Here is a 13,798-nt window from a genome sequence, read left to right as displayed (position 1 = left end):
TGGCAGTGCTGCCTTCAGGGCTGGGCAGCTGGAAAGCAGCGGCTGCTGGCTGGGATCTCAGCTCTGAAAGCAGAGCAGCTACGAGCAGCAGGACAGAAGTAAGGATGGCATGGTACAGTATTGCCACCCTTACTTCTACGTCGCTGCGGTGGTGACTGCCTTCAGCACTGGGTGCCCAGCCAACACCCACCACTCTCTGGCTGCCCAGCCCTGAAGGCAGCACAGAAGTAACGGTGGCAATACCGCAACCCCTTCAAAATCACATTGTGACACCCATCCACCCCCGCAACTCCCTTTTGGGTCAGGACCTCCAATTTGAGAAATGCTGGTTTCCCCCATGAAATCTGAATAGTATAGGGTAAAAGCACAAAAAAGGCCTGATTTGGGAGACCAGATTTCACGATCCATGATACATTTTTCATGGCTGTGAATTTGCTCATGTAGTGTAGGGACACTTTTCTCGAGGTTAGGACTGCTCCCCATGTATAGTGACCCCACATTGTTGTGTTAATTCATGGCACAATAACTTTTTAAAAAAAATTCTTCAGTGTGAGGAACGCTTCTTACTTGATCAGATCTCTTTCTGGTTGTAAGAAATACGTATAAAAGAAACAAAACTGTACCAATGGGCATGGACATCTTGGAACTCCTGTTCATTTGCACAGGTCAATGCTTGGCAGAAAATGAACTAAGATTATACAACATATGTGTGTCCTCCGGGGCAATTTTTTCTCAGTTTTTACGTAGCTTTGGTAGGCTTTCAGAATGATTTGATGAGAGTTCTTGTTGTTACTCCTTTAACGCCCAATCATGGGAGCTTTGCCTGTGAAAGGACAGCAGAATTGTGCTGAAAACTAATGTAGGAATAAATAAATATACTAAGATAATCAAGAAGCATAGAATACTAGGAAGTGTTATTTACTCCTTCTCATAACACAAGAACTAGGAGTCACCAAATGAAATTCATAGGCAGTAGGTTTAAAACAAACAAAAGGAAGTATTTCTTCACACAATGCACAGTCAGCCTGTGGAACTCTTTGCCACAAGATGTTGTGAAGGCCAAGACTATAACAGGGTTCAAAAAAGAACTAGATAAATTTCAGAGGATAGGTCTATCAATGACTATTAGCCAGAATGGGAAGAGATGGTATCCCTAGCCTCTGTTTGCCAGAAGCTGGGAAGGGACAACAGTAGATGGGTCACTTGATGATTACCTGTTCTGTTCATTCCCTCTAGGGCACCTGGCATTGGCCACTGTTGGCAGACAGGATACTGGGCTAGATGGACCTTTGGTCTGACCTAGTATGGCCATTCTTATGTTCAAGAAAATATCAACTTCCACTGGCTACAAAACAGATTTTTACTTTGATATGTATCTGGATACTGATGTTCCAATTTCCATCCCCCATTCTCTGAGCCACACAATCACTTCCAGTAGATCTTACATTAGTGTTCCTACATGTTTTATTTTATAGTTCAGTGAAAATGGACTACCACCACCATTCCCCTATACAGATGGTAGAATTAGTTTGAGGCCATTGAGCACTGGAACCTTTTCCAATGCATTTCAATTAAACACCTCTGTGGAATTTCCCAGATTGATCGATAGCCCTCATCTTTCCTTTTCTCCAATGGGTAGTGTAAAACGGTTAAAGATATTGCTTCAACTTTTCTTTATAAAGTAGCTTTGTCCCACTTTGTTTATCTAACTGTATTTCTTGTTTGTGGCATTTATGGTTAGTGTGTTTTAAAGGAGATTTTAATAACTGCAAACAAGTGAATAGACATTAAGGCAAAAGTTTCTTGAGCAAACAAGAACGTGCTAATAAGCTAGGAAAGGTGGCTCTGGCCAGCACTGTACTCACAGACAGTTAAGCAAAATCCAGAATGCCATTAAAGTGAAGTAGGTAGCAAACTGACTGACCCATCTCAGTCAGTCAGTTTGCTACCCAAGTCAGTTCCACATCATGGGATTAGAAGGTTCTCAGAGACATTACAGTAAGATCCTGGCCATTTCTGCTCATTAAAGATCAGGCTACCTACTTTTCTGAAGATTTTTCCATTTGATTAGAGAGGGACACACAATAATTTGCTGGCCAGAAATAATTCAGAAAGGCATGCTAAGCTGCCATCCTAAAGACATCTTTTAGGGGAGGAGAGCGAGACACCATTCTAGGAGATGTGGGAGGAGAGATGGGATTACAGTTGCACCCCTTTATCACCCACAAAGATGGCACCAGTTAAGGGGAAATATCAGAGCTCTCTCAGTGAGAGGACAGGTTAGTGTGGTGGAAGGGGATCGTATACTGGTGCAACCCTCACTTAAGTCAATGGAACTATGCTGATACATAGCAGCTGACCCTTCTATTTAGCCAGAATGTGAAGAATATTTGGGGGTTTTAGAGTTGTGTGAATGCAAAATTCCCTATAGACTCTGGTGGAATGAGACCTGGCAACCCCAAATATGCTGGTTTATGAGCCCGATCCTGAGACGTGCTGAACACCCATAGTCTAGTTTTACTTTAGTGGGAGTTGAGAGTGAACAGCACCTCAAAAATAAGGGCCTATGCTTGTCAAATCAATGCTAACAAAAAATCTGAGGATTTCACACAGCCCACAACTGAGAGGGTTAATTAAATTTGAAAAGCAACCTGAGATCTTCAGATCAAAAGTTATTATGACTTTAAAACAAATCCATTTCCAGAAGTCTGCAGCTTGAGCTTTTCATCTCTTTTCCTAGTAATAGCTTGTATATGTCCCTCTGAAGGATAGACAATTTCTTGTTTGATTCTGTCTCAACCCAATTAATGAGTCTTCCAGCTACAGCTTGGAGAATATGCCCTGGCCCCTTCTCTAGCAACAGTATTGCTAATGTAATTAATTTGATTTTGCCACAGCAATAGATGAGTGACATTTCAGGTATGTATATGTTAATGCATTAGTCTGATCACATCTTCTTTCCTTTGGCCACTTAAGTATATTCTTTCTCTGAATGTTGGATTATCTTGAATCTTTTATGCAGTCTTATATAGTTTGGTACATTCCAGTACATAATTATATATACTCTTTTCTCACAGCTGAAAGCCCTTTGGAAGTATTCTTCTATCATCTCTGGTAAGACTATGATTTTTTCAAAAAGATTTGTATTAATCATGCTATTAAAGGGAGACTTCTTCCTCTGTGAAATATTCTAGTTAACATGCTTTCCCCCGATATACATAATTAGTCAAGAGGAGTGCGGATATTTGTCGACATATGACAGAAAATACAGTATTAATTTGGCAGACGGAGTGAAGATAGTGTTGGGCTTATATAAGTTTACATGTGGGAGTTCATCTCCCTTGTTTTCTATTCATCACTGCTAAATTTGGGTAGAGTGTTAGTGACCGATTACTAATTACTCTTGAAGGCCAATGTGAGCCTTCCCCAATCAGCTATCAAACACAATCCATACACTGTGCTGAGTGCAGACTTGTCCCCTTCTTGGGTCTGGCTTTATTAACACAAATAAAAAATAATGCAATGTGACAACTTGCCTGCTACGACAGTTCCTGCTCCGGATAGCTTAGTCCGTACCCTAGATCCTCTCCATTATATCTGGTTGAGGTAATGAGTCACTTTCCTGATTTAGCAAGCAATTAATTATTTGCAGAGAGATCAATGCCTAGTAACAGCATGGGGTGCTTTGAGCAAACACTATCAGACTGTCAAATATGAGAACCCCACTGAAGACAAACGGAAGGGTTTTTGTATGTGAAACAGCTGCAGAATCAGGCCTAGATATTCCAAAGTTATTTTATACAGAACTGTGACCAACCAAGATAGATTAAAATGAATGTAACAATAATGAGTAGTAATGAATTTCAAAATTATATGAATGAAATATTATGATTGAGAATTTAAACACACCACTGTCAGGAAAGTAAAAAGTTACCGTGTTCCCATGGCAAGTGGGTTAGGTTGTACATAAAACACCAGATATTAATCTGGGCTAAATTGGTATGGATCCACTGAAGTCAATGGAGTTATGACTTGCCCAATATTTGATATTAACTTTTATGCCTTAATATGTATGTCCTGTAGCGGAGTTACAATGCATTATTGAGGCAGTAGGTTACACTGGCAATGTAAATCTGCACTACCTATCCTATCATGTGCCAGCTGTGCCCCTCTGCTATGTACATTTGCCAAACTGGACAGTCCCTACATAAAAGGATAAATGGACAGAAATCAGATATTAGGAATGGCAATATACAAAAACTTGTAGGAGAACACTTCAACCTCCCTGGACACACAATATCAGATTTAAAGGTAGCCATCCTGCAGCAAAAAAAACTTCAGGCGTTCTTCAAAGAGAAACTGCTGAGCTTCAGTTCATTTGCAAATTTGACACCATCAGCTATGGATTCAACAAAGACTATGAATGGCTAGCCAACTACAAAAGCAGTTTCTCCTCCCTGGTGTTCACACCTCAACTGCTAGAAGAGGGCCTCATCCTTCCTGATTGAACTAACCTCGTTATCCCTAGCCTGATTCTTGCTTGCATATTTATACCTGCCTCTGGAAATTTCCACTACATGCATCCGACGAAGTGGGTATTCACCCACAAAAGCTTATGTTCCAATACATCTGTTAGTCTATAAGGTGCCACAGGACTCTTTGCTGCTTTTACCTATCCCTTGTGCCTCAATCTTCTATTGACAATACAGTCTCTGAGTCTTTATCTCTGCTGAGATTACTATTGGTGATGGCCATTTTTTGTGACACACCTGTACACAAAGATCAGGATTGAAACCACCAGTTCATTTCACACTGGCTGTCTACCGCTAACACTTAAGAACAAGTTGGGCTGAATTTGAAAAAATGGAGATAGAGTATGATCTTGTAGCTGAGGTGCTTGACTAGGACTTAGGAGATCTGCATTCAGTTTCTGACTCTGCCACAGACTTCCTGTTTGACCTTGGGCAAGTCTCTTAATGTCTCTATCTTCTGGTCCCCCATCTGTACAATGAGGAAAACACTTTGTGTCCCACCCATTGTGTTCGTCTTAACTATTTAGATTGCAATCTGTTCAGAGTAGGGACATTTTCTTATTGAGTATTTATACAGCACCTCGCACAATGGGACCTTGATCTTGGCTAGGGCCTCTCGCCATGACTGTAATACAAAAGTGAAGAAGTGATACTCTATGAAAAGTCTTGTTCAGACTTGACTACTACCTTGAGTATCCAATATATGAAATAGGACCAAGAAAGCCATTATCTTTTCTCTGAAATGAGTTCTAATTTTCAATTACATAAAATTCCATATGCAGTATGTGCAACAAAAATAAAATGTAATGCAAACAAATATATATTTATTAATGCATCTTTAGGAAGGATTTTATCAAAGGCCAGAAGTTAAACTGCTTCCTTATTGGCACTAATAGCTGCAATATATTACAATTTCTGATAATATTGGCTTACATTTTGACACATAGTTAAGGTAACCTTCCATTTCTTTTCTTTCATATATGAGAGGCCATTGAAAATACTAGAGAATAAAAGAGACAGTCATTAGTTGTCATACTGTGTCTATAATTACTTACTTTGTTCCAGAAGCCATCACTATGACAAATTTGCAGTTTTTCCCATCTGCCAGAACTAGTAATGTGCAATACATTTAACAACTGAATTTGCATATAGAAAGTATCATTGACCTTTGAATTTAAAAAGGACAAAGATTTACAAGGACACCCTTTTGAAACAAACTGCTTGGTTTAGGTGAAGCAGGATTGCACTGTGAGGGTTGGGGGGAGCAAAAATAACCTTGCTTCTTTCAAGTAAAGAAGTAGTTGCACCTTCTAATGGAAAGGGGGCCCTCGCTAGTGCCCACATCCACATTTCATGAGAAAAGAAACAATTGTCCAGGTATGGGATTAACAAAAGTGCTAAGGACTGGCCAAATGCTAAACCTATTGAAGTCAATGGGAATTTCGGTAGTGACGCCAATGAGAGCAGTCAATCAGTGCTGAGTGCTTTTTGAAAATCCCATCCTCAATCTTCTGAGAACAGTCTAGACACTCCAGGGTGAGATTCTGATGCAGCACAGAATTCACAGACAAAGGCAGGAGTGGGGAGTGCCGGTAATGAGCTGTAAGCCACCTTTGCCTCCTCCCAATCCTGGGCTGTTCTGAGGACTGGAGAAGCATCCGGCGTTAACTTGACAGATTTGGGGGCCTACTTAAATTACAGCAGCTTCCCTGGAGTTCCCTATGGAATGCAGTGCTGCCCAGAATTTCCATTGTACTGCAGCCCGCAGCCTAGGGTTGCCAACTTTCTAATTGCACAAGTTGGAAGACCCCTTTCCTGCCCCTTCCCCGAGGCCCTGCCCCTTTTCAGAGGCCCCACTCCTTCTCTCTCTATTCCACCCCTCCCTTCCGTCACTCACTCTTCCCCACCCTCACTCACTTTCACAGTGCTGGGGCATGGGGTTGGGGTCCAGTAGAGGGGTGAGGGCTCTGGCTGGGGGTGCAGGTTCTGGGGTGGGCCTGGGGATGAGGGGTTTATGGTATAGGAGAGGGATCTGGGCTCAGGAGTTTGGGGTATGGGGTGGGGGATTGGGCTGTGGGTGTGGGCTCTGTGTGGGGCCCAAAATGAGGGGTTCAAGGTGTAGGAGAGGGTTCCTGCTGGGGGTGCGGGCTCGGGGTGGAGCTGGGAATGAGGGGCTTGGGTGCAGGGGGAGGCTATGGGCTCTGGAGTGGGGCCAGCGATGAGGGGTTTGGGGTGCAGGAAGGGGCACAGGGCTAGGGCAGGAGATTGGGGTGTGGAGAGGATGCGGGGTTCCAGGAGGGAGTTTGGGTGCAGGAGGGGAGTCCTGGCTGGAGCAGGAGGTTGGGGTGTGGAAGCGGATTCGGGATCCCCGTGGAGCTTGCTGCTTCCTGGAAGCTGCAGTCACCAGGTCCCTGCAGCCCCTAGGCCCATGGGCACCCAGGGAGGCTCCGCACGCTGCCCTTGTGCCTGCAGGTGCGGCCACTGCAGCTCCCATTGGTTATGTGGGGACCGCAGGGACCTGGCAGTAGCTTCCAAGACCTGCAGGTAGCCTGCCTTAGACCCAGCCCCGCACTTCTAACAGCCCGGTTGGCAGTGCCAAGCAGAGCCACCAGGGTCCCTTTTTGACCAGGCGAAAACTGAATGCCTGGCAACCCTACTGCAGCCGCACCCTGACACACTCCTACTGCCCCCACCCCTAGCCCTGGTTTACTCCTTACAAAGGGATTCTCAGAAGACAGCCTTACAGCGGTCTTCCACCATGCCCGTGCAAGGGAATCGTCCCTTGGCAAGACTATCAGACCCTCTTTGCATGCTCCAGCCCCTTTATTTATACTACATGAGAGGGCTGGAGCAGGGAAGACTATTTTACTTTGAACTCCGTGAGGAGGTTTGAGCCCTGTTTCAGGAAGGTACATAAGCATGTGCACCTTTAAGCAGAGGAGCAGCCTCTCTGAAGTCAATCCTGAACCAAGGCCTTGGTGCACAATAGAATAATGTCCAGCTCTTACATCATGTTTTTCATCAGATCGCAAAGCACTTCAGTTTTAATGTGTTCATCCTCGCACAACATCACTGCACAATAGGGAAGTGCTGTTACCACAGATGGGGAATTGAGGCACTAAAGCTAAAAGGCTTGCCCAAAAAGTCACACAGGCAGCCTGTGGTAGACCAGGGAATTGAACCCAGTTCTTCTAAGTACTAGGCTATTACCCAAACCACCCTCATTCTGCTACTTATCTTACTAGATACAGTCACAGTTCAGGGCAACTCAGGCCCTCAAGAGGCTGTGTTCAGTGTATTACTCACAGTTATATTACCTCATAACTCTTTATAAGCAAGCACATTAATTCTTAAGGTGAAAGCATTACAGAGAAAACATTAGAAACAATAAAAAGAACATACATGCATGATAGAAAGCTTACCAAAGATCACCACCCCAACTCCAACCTCATGCTCCAGTAGGTTTCAGCCCTTCAGAACCCACTACAGGGTTTTCCAGTTCATAACTGTCTTTGATTCAGAACCAGAACTCAGACCGGGTAGGTCAGCCTGTTTGTTTATACAGCTTGGGCCTTTGATCTCCTACCTCTGGGAACAGCTAACAAGCAGACAATCACCCTCTCCTCAGGGCACAGTTTCAAAGGGCTGCATTTTTGCATAACCAGAAGTGGGGAATTTGCACTAACCTCTCCCAGGAAATTCACTTCACACTTATTGTGCCAAAAGGCTCTGGCACTATTTCCCTATCGTGCTTTGAACTCCCATGCCCTACATCACATCTTCCCCCTAGAGAGGTTACATACAATCCTGACCCACAAATAATATATAAACTTTGCATTTTGTACAATAAGGTTTTCCAAGGATATTGCAGGAAATGGCCACATCTGACAGATACATTTTGTGAAGGAAAAGAGATAAACACTGCTTCAGTGGCAAGTGTACCATCCAGTCACTTGTGTAGTAACGTGGTGGGAAAATGGAACCAAGTAAAAACAAAACTGTAAAACCAGCTGTCTCTTGACAAATCTAGTTTTGTGAGTTCAGTAAATGTATAGTCTGTAAACTTGAGTTATTGGGAGCATTTCTCTCTAGCATTACCTAAGAGAGAATGTAAAACTCTTTGGTTCAATTCTGCCCTCTGTTGCAATTCCATCAGCTTCATTTACACATGGGCAAACTGCACATCAGAAGTATCCCCAGAGCACACAGTGAATTAATGGCGGAGCCAGGAACCAAAACCTGCAGCTCCAGCTCTCAGAATCCCATACTAACTACCTAATCTCTCCTGGCTGGATACTTCAGTGCCCACCCATCAGTACAAATGAGTGTAAGAAATAGCAGAAATAAAAATAGAGGAATAATGCCAATTTAATAAACAATCTAAGAATGAGATAACAAAAGTACTCCAGCAAATGCAAACAGTAAAAGCAGGCTAAGGCATGTGCTCATGAGAAGAAACAGGAGGAGGCATAAAATAAATGTTTCAATGTGTGTTTGACATTCTGCTTTTACTATTCAACCTATGATACTTCTATGGCTCCCCGTTGCCATCATATCCAAGTGCCTCTTTTAATGTATTTATCTTCACAATACTCAATAATAACATGATCCTATTTTACAATGGGGAACGATGGGACAGAGAGTAAGTCTGTGGCAGACTAAGAAATTGAACCCCCGTCTCCCAAATCAGCCCTCGAACCACTGTGTAATTCCTCCTGTCTTTCCTTCTGAGTGAGCTGACATGGTGGCGAGCATAGGCAGAGGGAGATCCAGAGCCAAACTGCAAACTAATTTGGTTCACAAGGCCCCAATTCTGCATGGGTGTACTAAGGAAAGAACGTAAGAAACACCTTGTAATCTCTTGCTATTTAGCTGAACAAAGAGAAGGTTAAAGGGTGACTTCATCACCATTTATAAATAAATACTATGTGGGGAAAAAATTGATAATGGGATCTTCAGACAAAGGTATAACAAGATCCAATGGCTGGAAGTTGAAGCTAGACAAATTCAGACTGGAAATAAGGTACACATTTTTAACAATTAGGGTAATTAACCACTGGAACAATTTACAAGGATTGTGATTGATTATCAATCATTGGCAATTTTTTCATGGAGATTAAGTGTTTGTCTAAAACACATGTTCAGATTCAAACAAGAATTCAGAGAAGTTCTAGGGACTATGCCAGGGATAGTCAATAGGCAGACCCGGGGCCAAATGTGGATGCTTTTGAATGGACCACAAAATATTTTTATTATTATCCTCATTATTGTTGTTGAGTTTGTATTAATTTTCTCTGGAATCTGAACTTTGACTATACCTTGACCAAGAAATTTGGACCTTGACAAAAAATAAAATTGATTACCTCTGGCCTATGCTATGCTCGAGGTCAGACTACATGATCACAGCGGTCCTGTCTGGCCCTATAATGTATTAATCTCTTTCTCGTCTCCCTATCACTTTGTTTTGACCATGATTGTAGCACCTCTTTCACCCTGGCCGAGAGAACATACTAGAGAGATTTCCTCTGTGGCAACAGCCAACACAATTCAATCTGTTTGTCAGCAAGGGGCACTTGAACATTAGCATGGCCAACTCAGACAAGAAACACAACACAGCTTTCTATTTCTTAAAAAAAAGCTTTACATATATTTGTACAATTTTATATTCCAGACAATATTCTAATTTATCAAAGTAAGAAAAACTATCAGTGCTGACAGATTTTTCCAAAAAATTGTACACTGGCTTCTATCTTCAGTTCCATCTCTACCACTGTCCTTTTGTTAACATCAGTTTTTGTATTGTCAATAGCTCTTCCATATAACTCTTGGGAAGAAATTGCTGTAGTTCATCTTACCGTGCAATGAATGAATTATTCATAAATGTCATCCGGATTCATGAAGAGTTAAGATATTAGTTCAGAACATCATCACAAAATAATTTTAACACATACTACTCAGCCCTTAACTCCTACACCACATTGCTTTCCAGTAACCTATGATGATCCAAGATGAAATGACACTTACAAGACAAGTTAAAAAGCAATAACCTAGGAAGTGTTGCATTTTGAAGATCCTTAAAAACTGGTTGTTTGCTCATTCTTAAAAAGGTTTGTACGGTCTTGGTACAGCATCCTTTCAAAGATATTTTTGCAGTTCTCCCCAGAATGGTATGCGTCATCACTTGAATGCACAAGTGAATTTTTTCTCTGTGATTACACCACAGGAAAAAAAAACAACAAAAGATTTTCCTCTAACCACACTCCCTTGCCATTGAAATTTCACACACATGCTCTCCTGTGTACATTGATAAAGTCTTACTTGCGTCCCACCAGCTATTAATAAACTGGGTTGCAACACAGTCCTGAATAAGAGATAACAAAAGAGAGCGCTAATAATGGCACTCTCACTTATACCGCAACATGTTCTGTTCCCATAACTGTTTGAATATCAATCTAATTTAATCTATTTTGGGGAGGCATGAGGTTTCCCAGACTTCCTTTGTGGCTGTATAATATCACCGGCAAATGGGCCTGCAAAAGAACTCCTCCTGCAAACAGAAAATCCTTAGTAAAAAATGACAACCTGAGAGGGGAAAGAACAGTGATATTGTCAAACAACACCTTGGACATGCTGTCCTCTCCTTCTACACTGAACAAGCTGTCAGGAGAAAGAGAACTCTTGCAGAGATAACATGCACTGAAAGACTTGCTGAAGGTGTTGTATTTGGAAGGACTCAGCATTATTGTATTACCTGTGGCCAACAAATTCATACCAAGCGAATCTCCTAGCTACAGTAGCTGTGGAAAAGAACAGACAATGCGAAGTGAAGAGCAGACAGTTCATAATTTTTCCAATGCATTTTCCTTTGCTTGTCCATTGTGACTTGTGATTTTCTCCCTTATTATAATTTATTAGATAAATGCTTTTAGCAAAGAATTCTTAGTTTGTAAAGCCTCAGTCCAGCAAAATACTTAAGGTTTAACTTTAAGCATGTGAGTCACCCCATTTAAGTAATTTGAAATACTTGATTGCGTAAAATTAAACACATGCTTAGGTCCTTGGCTGGACTATTGCCAAATATTTAGGCCATCATGTTCTTATAAATACTTTATATTTAATATTTGAGAGGTGTTGTTTCAATTTGATTGGACATATAGTACCCATGGTATTACTTCTGTTCCTTGGTTGGTTGAGCTTAGTGCTTAATAGCAGCCTTCTGATGTGGAGAGTCAATTTTGAAATTCACTTTCCATGTATATTCTTCAATATTCTCTGTATCACCAAACTTTTCTGTTGTGGAGCATGTTTTCTGGAAACCAAACAAAAAAGGCATGAATTTGTGATAGGGTAATTATTCATCAACAAATTTTGCTTAACAGAAGTAAGCAATTTTGGTATTGATTTAGAGTCAGTGGATCACATTATGGGTGTAATTCCATTGTTTTAGCTTAAAGCAGATCTGAATTTGGCCCAGTGATTCGAAGGCCCAAGTGCAGTGGCTCAGGCTCGAGCACTGACCATATGGTGAAGTTAAATTAGGAACAGTCAGAGAAACTCTCTGCCCTGTCTCTGTACAATAACTGGGGTTGATCTTCCCTAAATCTTCCTGCCATTAGCTTGCTAACAAAATCAAACACCTGTGTACCAGAAATAGAGTTGTTTGAGTGCCAGCACTGATCCATCTGCAGAACATATCATTAGGCAGCCTCTTTTCTTTGGGTGAGATGGAAGGCAGATTCATTAGAGAGAGTCCACAACATAATTAAAGAAACAATATGTTTTCCCATCTTACTGTTCTCCTTTAATTTCATCTTCCCTTTCAGGCTACAACAGTGGTGCTGAATACAGATAAAGTACTGCACCCTTTAACCCACCCCAGAGTAATTCTCAAGCATTGGACACAACTTGACATGCACATTTGAGTATCTTTTCTGTATCATCCTGTCTTTCAGGTTGGCCCACTTAGAGGGCAGGTTTTTCAAGCATGCAATCCCACCCTCTATGTTTTTTCCTGCCAAACTCAAGGCCCACTCATACGGTCAAAACTAGTTAAATACTACAGTGATGGGGCAATGTTAGAACGACAGATAAAAACCTAAGGAGAATCATACATGGATGATGCAGAAATCAACTATTCTAGGCTGAATCCAAGGAACATGACTACTTCAGGACACTTGCATGATCCTTGTATCATGTGTGTGGGGGGGTCACTTGTTGTTTAGGCTCTAGTGGCAGATGACCCTGATATCATGTGGTCTGCAGTCTCCTGTGCTCTGGGAAGTGGCCCTCTCAGAACATGGGGTATTCAGGATCTGAGCACATATTTTTCAGGACTGCTTCTTTCTCCTATTTGGGACCCGACATAGGATTTCCGGTCCTTCATTCCTTCTCCCCTCTCTATCTTCCACATTCTGGGGACCATCCTAGAATCACGGAGTAAATGAGAAGTCCTCAGGCCCTACATTGCTTCTCATGCTACAATAAAGGCCTTATTTAAGAAATGGCTTGCTTAGGACTTCAGTTCCTCTATTTCCCATTCGATGGGGCCTGACCCATAACATCTATCAGTGGCCATTCTGTACTGTCATTTGCAGGGGCACTACTCCAAGACCACTGTAAGCAGTGGCATTTTAGAAGTTAGCACCGGATATCCAGCGACATATACTCAACGGAAATGGTCATATCTAAAAACACAACCAACATGAACGCAGGGAGATGCAACAAGAAACTGAATGTGGCTTAGAGAAGTTATATAGTGTTGATCAGGCATTATTATCCATAGATCTTGCAGTGGCTGAGATCAGGTTCGTTTGCAGGCGTGCACACAATGGCATAAGCAAGAAAGCACGAACAAGTAATAGGCACAAATTGGGCAGGAAAGAATGTTAATTTGTGAGATGAAGACATAACATTCATCCCATCAATTACATTTTAAAATATCTGCCCCAGTGGCCAGTCACAAAAATTCAGAACATTACAGCAAGAGAAAAGACAGCTTCTAGCTGTTGAATAAAAACATATCTTACATGGATATTTCAGTCAACCTCAAAATTCTAGAGTCCTGACTCCCACACAGAAATACTTGTATAAATAATCTTAATTGGCTGGGATAGCGCTGCTTAGTCTGGATTTAGCGCCTGACCCAACTCTCATTAGCGAGTCAGTGGGAGTCCATGGCATGGAGCAGAGGAGGAGATCCCATGGGTGGCATGATCACGGCTACACCCCTTCAGGGGATGCGGATCGGCTGACCACTGTATATGGGG

The 13,798-nt window shown here is 42.0% G+C and overlaps 1 long non-coding RNA gene across 1 annotated transcript in view; it reads right to left on the bottom strand.

Moving 5' to 3' along the window:
* Window positions 1–10,161: 10,161 nt before the first annotated feature.
* Window positions 10,162–13,798, bottom strand: part of LOC122461109 — a 65,946-nt gene continuing 62,309 nt past the window's right edge. Inside the window, exons 2-3 of the long non-coding RNA XR_006282847.1 lie at window positions 12,170–12,245; window positions 10,162–11,841 (exon numbers count right to left, since the gene is read on the bottom strand). This is a non-coding gene — a long non-coding RNA (uncharacterized LOC122461109). The remainder of the gene's footprint in view (window positions 11,842–12,169; window positions 12,246–13,798) is intronic.

Source organism: Dermochelys coriacea, chromosome 7 (assembly GCF_009764565.3).
Source record: "Dermochelys coriacea isolate rDerCor1 chromosome 7, rDerCor1.pri.v4, whole genome shotgun sequence".
Lineage (NCBI taxonomy): Eukaryota > Metazoa > Chordata > Testudines > Dermochelyidae > Dermochelys > Dermochelys coriacea.
Note: the sequence above shows the minus strand (reverse complement) of the source record. Positions and strands in the feature narration are given on the sequence as shown.